Below are 8,868 nucleotides of genomic sequence, written 5' to 3'. Positions count from 1 at the left end.
TGGATTGTAAGTGTCGATAACCTAGAAGATATTATTGGGGGACATGTCTGGCTGGGATCCATCTGTATCTCCGGGGGGATCTGGCACATATTGACCAAACCATTTGCTTGGGCCCGTCGCGCTTTTGTGTGGTCCGGAGAGGCTTACCCGTCCTATAGCTTAGGAGCACTTGCTATTTTTGGTTTTACTGCTTGTTGTTTCGTTCGGTTCAATAACACGGCATATCCTAGTGAATTCTATGGTCCTACCGGTCCAGAGGCTTCTCAAGCTCAAGCTTTTACTTTTCTTGTCAGGGACCAGCGTCTCGGCGCCAACATAGGTTCCGCTCAAGGACCTACTGGTTTGGGTAAATACCTGATGCGTTCCCCCACGGGAGAAATCATATTTGGAGGCGAAACAATGCGTTTCTGGGACCTTCGTGCTCCTTGGTTGGAGCCACTGAGAGGCCCCAACGGTTTGGATTTGAGTAAGTTGAAAAGAGATATACAACCCTGGCAGGAGCGACGCTCCGCGGAGTATATGACTCATGCACCTCTGGGTTCCTTAAATTCCGTAGGTGGAGTAGCTACTGAGATAAATGCCGTGAACTATGTATCTCCCCGAAGTTGGTTGGCTACTTCCCATTTCGTTCTAGGATTTTTCTTTTTTGTGGGTCATTTATGGCATGCGGGAAGAGCCCGTGCGGCGGCAGCCGGGTTTGAGAAGGGAATTGACCGTGATACCGAACCCGTTCTTTCCATGACACCATTAAATTAGGACAAATTGCTGAGATATTAATGGAAAGTTATTACTTGGTAGTATTAGTACCTACCATACCAGACAAATTTCCATTTTCTACTGGTGGTTCTTTGCGGAACCGGGACACAGCTCATACATAAACTAACCCCCCAGTGGGGTTAGTTCGATACGTCGGTATATACCCAGCAGTAACCTTTACCTCGCGGATGAGGGAAGGGCGAGGTGTAACTCACTGTTCATTTCTATAGGGTTCCGGGAAACCACAAGTTTCGGTAGCATTTGCACTTATGTCTACAAATCACCCCCCTGGAGGGGGTGATTTGGCGATGACGACTCATCTCCGTAAGCTAATTTGAAGCTAATTTGAATCCTCACCAGTTGTATCTGGTGGAACGTACCCATCCCGCAAATGGGTGGGTAATTGACCTTTGATCATCCCGATAAGTCAATCGATAGAACTGGTATTTTAAATACCTCTAGTTAACATCAGATCTCTCATATTTGTTTGTTTCCTATCCCTCGAACCCTGATAGGGAAAGTATTGACACGGGACCTGGGCCTGGAGATGCGGCGCATGAACCGGGGCGGAGGAGGAATACCCCCAGACTGCTTCAGAAGATTCCTCTCATCTATCATTATTAAGAATAGGCTCCCCTCGGGGACATTGGCATTTTTTGGGAAATACTAGGTGGTTCTTTTAGACCACCGATAGACCACTAATACCCCCTCCCGTCGGGTCCGGTACTGAATCAATTGAGGAGAGAGAGGGATTCGAACCCTCGATAGCGTTTCAGCACTATGCCAGTTTTCAAGACTGGAGCCATAAACCACTCGACCACCTCTCCTAGAAAGCTCTTCTCCAATTCTTCGGAGATCTTGTCGATCTTGATACACATGTATTGTATCGAGATTCACCCCTATTACGAAAGATATGAGATGATGGTTTCGTATGATTTACTATGAAATCAATATAGGGATCATTCCAAATAATCAAATTCTTACTCCTACTTGATGGATTATCAAGAGATTCGAAAGAGACATTGGATTCCGGGGTACTGAACTAGAAGGATTCTTGTTCCGTCCAAAATCCTCGGTCTCGGTATGGTGTAAGTCCCACCGGATGGGGATCAGATGGTACAAATCCTCTACTTCTGATACGTCGAGAGTCCTAACTACGACTATTGCTTTCCAATTGGCTTTATTCACATTAATCGCCATTTCATTCCTACTAGTAATTGGTGTACCTGTCGTGCTTGCTTCCCCCAATGGTTGGTCAAGCAACAAAAATGTCGTCTTTTCAGGGGCTTCCTTATGGATCGGATTAGTTTTCCTAGTGGGTATACTTAATTCCTTCATATCCCAGAGATTCAATGTATCGGTAATTCTGGCCCCCTCCTCACGATTCATAATGGCGAGTGGGGAGAGAGAATCAATAATAATTACGGTCTACGGAATCGACACTTCCTCCTCGGGGGGGGGGGGGCTCTCCGTCCACGAGGGAAAATCCCGAGACGAGGTGGATGGATTAGGTGTGTTGACTAGAGGAGTTACCACATATATAGTTATTCAATATAGAACGGGGTGGCATATCACGCGGATATAGTTGAATGGTAAAATATCTCCTTGCCAAGGAGAGGACGCGGGTTCGATTCCCGCTATCCGCCGACCCGACTTTCTTGCCCCGCTTCCACCCCCGGCAGTAGCCCCCGGGATAGTTCAGACCGGTGGAGAGAATATTTTTGAGCTTCAGGAGTGAGATATTCCCAATTGAGGAAGTCATAACCGAGTGATTTGAGGCGTAGATTTCCAATCTGGGTTTTCCCTCGAGGGGAAACAGAACATTGAATGAACCAAAAGCAATGGAGAAGCCTATATACTTACTGATGCTGCTGGTAATTACCAATTATTATTGGGATACATAAGTTCATCGGTGAAAGAAATAATCGTCCATGGAAATATGGATTGGGTGAAGCTTTTCAACTGCCTCACTTCACTTCGGAGAATTGCAAGGTTTAAGTCTCAGCGTTACCTCTATGCCGTGTTCGACTTCCTACACATCTAGGAAGCAGTCGACCTAGAGGTTGTGGGAGATGCCACATGCGGTTCCGCATATAGGTATGCATCGAGCGGGATTTTGCGATAAGGATTCGGAGAGGTATTCCAATTCCCCATCCATTGGATGTTGTATTCGGGGGGATTCGGGAGAATCAGATTGACGATTTATAGATAATCTCTTATTATCTGAAGAGTGATTGGGCCCCCATCGTCTAGAGGCCTAGGACACCTCTCTTTCAAGGAGGCGACGGGGATTCGAATTCCCCTGGGGGTACTTATACTCATCTCGCAGAAGCACTACGGACGTTATGGCTTCTCTTGCCCTCGTACCTTCTCAGGGTGGCGGGAGGGGCCCAGATTGAAAACATCAATAAACTCCTTTCATTTACACTTCCGAGACCGATTCTGTTTTCAAGTACTTCCAAGCCCGGTCTAAATCTATGGGTCGATGCCCGAGTGGCTAATGGGGACGGACTGTAAATCCGCTGGCAACGCCTACGCTGGTTCGAATCCAGCTCGACCCAGAAACCGCGGAGTTACTTCATTATAATTTGTATATCTCGACTGAGTTATTTGAAATGACTCAATAAAATGTAGCGGGATTGACGGGTCTCGAACCCGCAACTTCCGCCTTGACAGGGCGGTGCTCTAACCGATTGAACTACAATCCCAGCAATTAATTAAAGTCTATGTACTGGGTGCTTAGGAGTCAATGCTCTATCTCCCCATCCACGGTGAATCCGACAAACCATTTTTACTCGAATCCCGTTTCGGATATACAGATGCAGGAGATATTAACCCCGAAAGCCCCAATTGTCTTGATTCTTCGAGGAGACGAGACATCCGCCTCGCGCCAGTTCCACATGCCCGCGCTTACTATGGATATTCACTACGAGTATTCAAATGAGCTTATTTGCGGGGCTAATCTCTAGCCACGTCAACCCATAGGCGAGAGAGGGAAGGGGAGGAGGGGAAATTATTCCAGTCATTGATTTTTCCATCCATAGATTCCCACCCACAGTGCTTCTAGATTCGTTTGCTGCCACAGAAAGATGCGGTGACTAACCCCTCTTCTCTGTCTCAGTAAGAATATAAAAAAGGGGGGGGCAAGTTCTTGCCGAAGAAGCGTAAACAATCGACTACTCTTAAAATTTTCTTTCGTGATATACTATGTAATTGATATCAGAGATTTGACCAGACCGAGTTAATTTTTTTCTATCCCGATTATCAGATCCACTCTAGTAGAGTTGGATGACTCACAATATCACGATAAAGTTCAGGAGTCTCTCCTAATGGGGTCACTCAAGTTACTCCTCAAATCAATTTGAACCACTAATATGGAAGTAAATATCCTCGCATTCATAGCTACTGCACTCTTTATTCCAATACCTACAGCTTTTCTACCTATTCCTTACATTCAAACGGCTGCTCAGAACAATTAATCCGAGAACCTGGTCTATTGTTTCGCCGCGGATGGTAGTAAGTAGATAAGGGAAGGTTGAATATACGTCCCGGGGTAGGGGATGAAATAGGATGCTACTCCGCGTGAAGTAGCAACTCGGTTGCCAGTAAACTACTAATTTTTACTCCCCCAATTTGAATTCCACAGTCCCATCCCAATTAAAATCTGGATAGATAGATGATCTACATAGATAGACCCATCTATCTATCGATCGGGAGGTCCATCTCACTCATCCTTTTTATTATGATTTCCATGGAACCAGGTCCCGGTGCAATAGTCGGAATCGGGCTAGTAGTGATAGGTGTATTCCTGTATGTCTCCGCAAAGAGGGAACCTAATGTATCTAGAGGTGTGGTCCCAAATGTACCCGTGCAACATCTCTGCGATTTTCAGCATATCTCTACCCGGGGGATGTGAAACTTGAACTGGTGTCGGTAGTAATGAATCCCAATAGGAATCAATCCATGACTAAACTGATTCAATATGTTTCTCCATACTTCGAAAACTAGGGGGGGGGAGGGGATTGGCGGGTTCCAATATCTCTCTCCCCTGTGATATCTTTGGTTCTAGCCTCCCCCCTCTGGAGGGGAGATCTATATGTACATATGGATTTATGGGTAACCAATGGAGTCAGACATGAGTCTAAAGATCCTATTTTTACGGAACGGGGTGGATCGGGTGCATAAAGAACAAACCGGATTGAAATTTGAAACGTGGAGAGATTTTTCTATCTATCCATTGATTCGGATATATCAAGATTATCTATCTATTTCCCGATTCAATCCGGTGAAAGAGGATCCGGGAAGTTCGACAGAAGAAACTGACGTGGATGAGAAGTGAGAGATAACACCTCGCTCCAACTACTGGTCCTGCTTAAGCCACAACGAAATGAAAAAATCACCCATGGTTTTTTGGGGGGGGGGGGGCGCATTACCCAATCCATAGATTCCCAACCTATCCCGATACTACGACTTTTTCCTTTCCTCCATTGGATTATTATGCGGAGGAATTCTTATCTTTCAAGGTTGGCGCTTAGATCCGATTCTACTATTATCTGAAATACTTTTAAGTGGAACTGCAATATTTCCTATTGCTGAAAATTTATATCTACGTAGAGAAGAGATCGAGGCATTTGATGAATCTAACCAGCGGATATCCAATAGGGGTCGTTTGGAAACTACCTGGTTGACTCCCCCTCCCGGGAGAGAAGATTCCTACAGAGAGTTGAGATTGGGGGGGGGGGGTGAATTCTCCCATAAATGGAAGGGAATTAGTTATACCATATGTGTTTCCTACGAAGAAGCAAGAGATTCTAGAGGGGGTCGAATCGTTGGGCCCCACCCCAACGATTCACATCTCCCGGATTCTACTATACTAGGAGGAGTAGTGTAAAATTACTCACTGCGATCCACTTCTTCCCCGAACCACAGGTGAAAGAGAGAATGTAGGAGTCACCATCGGAGCAGCCCAAGCAATACTAACCATATCCGTGGTCGTAATTCCTATCCCTTCAATTCAATTCTATTGAATTCCTTTTCCTCCAACTACTGGGTGCTTATATGGATGAACCCGAATCGAAGTCAGTAACATATCGTACATGGGAATCAATTTCTGTTTCATATGATACCCGAGTGGGAGGAGGTAATAAGAGTGCGGATCCGTCCACCAATTATTTTATAATGTTACCAAGTCCCAATCCCCGAGGGGTTGTCAATCCATATAATTTACTCCTCGATTCCTGATACACTAAGATCAGGATTGCCTATCCGTGGCATATCCGGATACATCTAGCGTGATAGGCCATAATATACTATGGAGCATCTCGATTTGTGTCCGGGTCTGGCGCGGTAGTCAATCCCGAAATCGTCGAAATTATTGATACTGGCACAACAAGGCGACACCCAGATTCGAACTGGGGGATGAAGGATTTGCAGTCCTTTGTCTTACCACTTGACTATATCGCCCTTCTTTCACCTGCATCGAGGCACATGATTGATAGATGGGGGACTCGATATTAAGTATACCACTGAATGGGAATATTAGCAAGCTGCTCATTTTTCTGTATCGGATTGAGCTCGTAAGTATGTCGGATACTAGAAACCTTTTCTCCCCATCCAATCAATTTGATGGGTTAGGAAACCTTGCTGCCCACCCCCCCCACTTCCACACACATCCTTTTTATACTATGCATCCCCAGGCAGCCAACACCAATTTTTCCCTAGATTGCTCCACTATCCTCTGACTTACTCGGATCCCTACTGCCCACCCCCTGGTCTTGTTTTCCCTCCTAACACTCTTGGAAATATCTAACGGATCCTTCACGCTCCCCACCCCCCAGAAATGGTTCGCATAGATACCGGGTTCTACTTCGAAAAGTTTTTCCCTTCCTTGTCAATTTCACCCTCCCCACATTGATATTGACACTCCGTGGCAACAGCAGGTAGATATTATTAGGTCGTCCACCTTTAGGGATAGATTCTCGAATCTCAATAGTTCTTCTGATCCACCTCGGGTTGGGGGGGGGAGGGGTAAACCAACGATTTGACACAATGGATTGATTTTCAGTAGTATGTGAAGTGATATTCCCCGTATCAATGTTTACCGGATTGCTGTTCCACGAATCGATACTTCACGGCGCAAAAACTGGTTCTTCGCGGTAGTTGCTTCGCAGCGAGAATCGCAACAACTGCGCCAATTGTATCAATTATGCTGACGTTAATGCCTCCAGCGTCTTCTGGAGATCCAGCGAAGTGAATCTGTCTAACTAGGCACCTAGAATCTTTGTGATTTCGTGTCGAGAATCCCCATTCTCGTTGTGTCTCACCTTACCCCCACTCACCATATCGGTGGAATGACGGAATCGAGCCGATGGTTGATAAGTGGATGATAAAGATTTTTTGGGTGCAGGGAAGTCTTCCATCAGATCATTTTGAAATCCATTTATAGTTTGTTTGACACCTCCAATACCTCAAGAACCGCTGATGATGGTGGTATCTCCTTGGCCAACTCGGGAACAGTCTTCATCGGGAGAATCTACCAAATTCAATCCCTCACCCGGGAGAAAGAGAGGGGAGGGGGGATGCGAGGGAGAAGGAATCACTAAATGAATTGATGAATAGGTATAGGAGGGTTTCGCACGAGGATAAGATTTCAGTACAACATCAATAGGAGATAGGGAGATGTTCGTATTGCCAGAACTTGGATGAATTCAATTTGAGGGATTCAACTGCTTTGTTCATGAAAGATCATTTGAAGAACCTGATGATTTCCCAGAGATTGAAGATACGGATAAGGAAGTCGAATTCTAATCAATTAGTGAATAGTATCGATTGTCGGAACCTCCGATTGGGAGGAGAGAGGCTACATATCAATGTATCACATATTCATCCGATCCATATGTACCAGCTTAATTGATTCGGAAGAGAAGCGGAATAGTAGAAGAACAGGATGTGTTTCTCGGATCTATTCCCTCGATGACCTCCCAAGGAACATTTATAATCAATGGAATTGCTAGAGTTTTGATTAACTAGATATTGAGGAGTCTTGGTGTTTACCACAACCGCGAGTTGGACCACAGGGGATTTTTCACATATACCAGCATGATCATTTCGGATTGGGGAGGAAGATTCAAACCAGAAATAGATAGAAAGAGTAGGATATGGATTCGTATCAGCAGGAAACGAAAGATATCCATTTTGGTTCTACTTCTAGCTATGGGACTGAGTACGGAGGATATCCCGCGGAATGTACGTTATCCTAAGATTTTTCTGAATCTACTCAGAGAATCGAGAGAAACTATCGAATCTTCGGAAGATGCTATGCTAGAACTTTACAAACATCTATACTCTCCGGGAGTCGATGTGGTGTCTTCAGAATCCATATTCCAGGAATTGCAGAAGAGATTTTTCCAACAAAGGTGCGAATTGGGACGAATTGGTTGACGAAATTCAAACATCAAACCTAATCTCGATGTACCTGAAACGGAACATTTCCCACTACCCCAAGATCTATTAGCTGTCGCAGATTATTTGATAGAGATAAGCTATGGGATGGGTAACCTCGATGATATAGACCACCCGGGAAATCGACGCGTTCGGTCTGTAGCGGATCTATTACAGGAACAATTAAAATTAGCCCTGAATCGTCCGGAGAATTCGATCCGATAAAATATCCATAGAGCCGTCAGGCGTAGACGTCCATTAACTCTCGGGGGATTGGTGACTTCCGCACCACTCACAACAACTTTCAACGAATTTTTTGGCTCACATCCTTTGTCGCAATTTTCGGACCAGACCAATCCACTAGCAGAAACAGTTCATAAACGAAGATCAAGTTCTCTAGGTCCCGGGGGATTGACGCGGCGAACTGCCACTTTTCAAGCTCGGGATATCCATTTCAGTCATTACGGACGTATATGTCCCATCGAGACATCTGAGGGTATGAATGCTGGTCCTATCTCATCCCTAGCTATTTTTGCAAAGGTTAGCAATTCCGGATCCTTACGAAGTCCCTTTTATGAAGTATCCAAATCATCTATGGAAGGACAATTAGTAGATCTATCACCCGTCGGGGATGATTATCGAATAGGAACTGGAAATCTGTTAATAGCAGAT

General features: G+C 45.1%; 2 non-coding genes across 2 annotated transcripts; one reads left to right on the top strand and one right to left on the bottom strand.

The window, feature by feature from the left end:
- Positions 1 to 1,494: 1,494 nt before the first annotated feature.
- TRNAS-UGA (transfer RNA serine (anticodon UGA)) lies at positions 1,495 to 1,583 on the bottom strand. Its single transcript has one exon. It is a non-coding gene; the product is annotated as a tRNA-Ser (tRNA).
- Positions 1,584 to 2,331: 748 nt separating this feature from the next.
- Positions 2,332 to 2,402, top strand: TRNAG-GCC (transfer RNA glycine (anticodon GCC)). Its single transcript has one exon. It is a non-coding gene; the product is annotated as a tRNA-Gly (tRNA).
- Positions 2,403 to 8,868: the final 6,466 nt, after the last annotated feature.

Source organism: Dipteris shenzhenensis, unplaced genomic scaffold (assembly GCF_047967505.1).
Source record: "Dipteris shenzhenensis isolate YYH24624 ecotype China unplaced genomic scaffold, Dip_SZ_1.0 scaf0340, whole genome shotgun sequence".
NCBI classification, from domain to species: domain Eukaryota; kingdom Viridiplantae; phylum Streptophyta; class Polypodiopsida; order Gleicheniales; family Dipteridaceae; genus Dipteris; species Dipteris shenzhenensis.
Note: the sequence above shows the minus strand (reverse complement) of the source record. Positions and strands in the feature narration are given on the sequence as shown.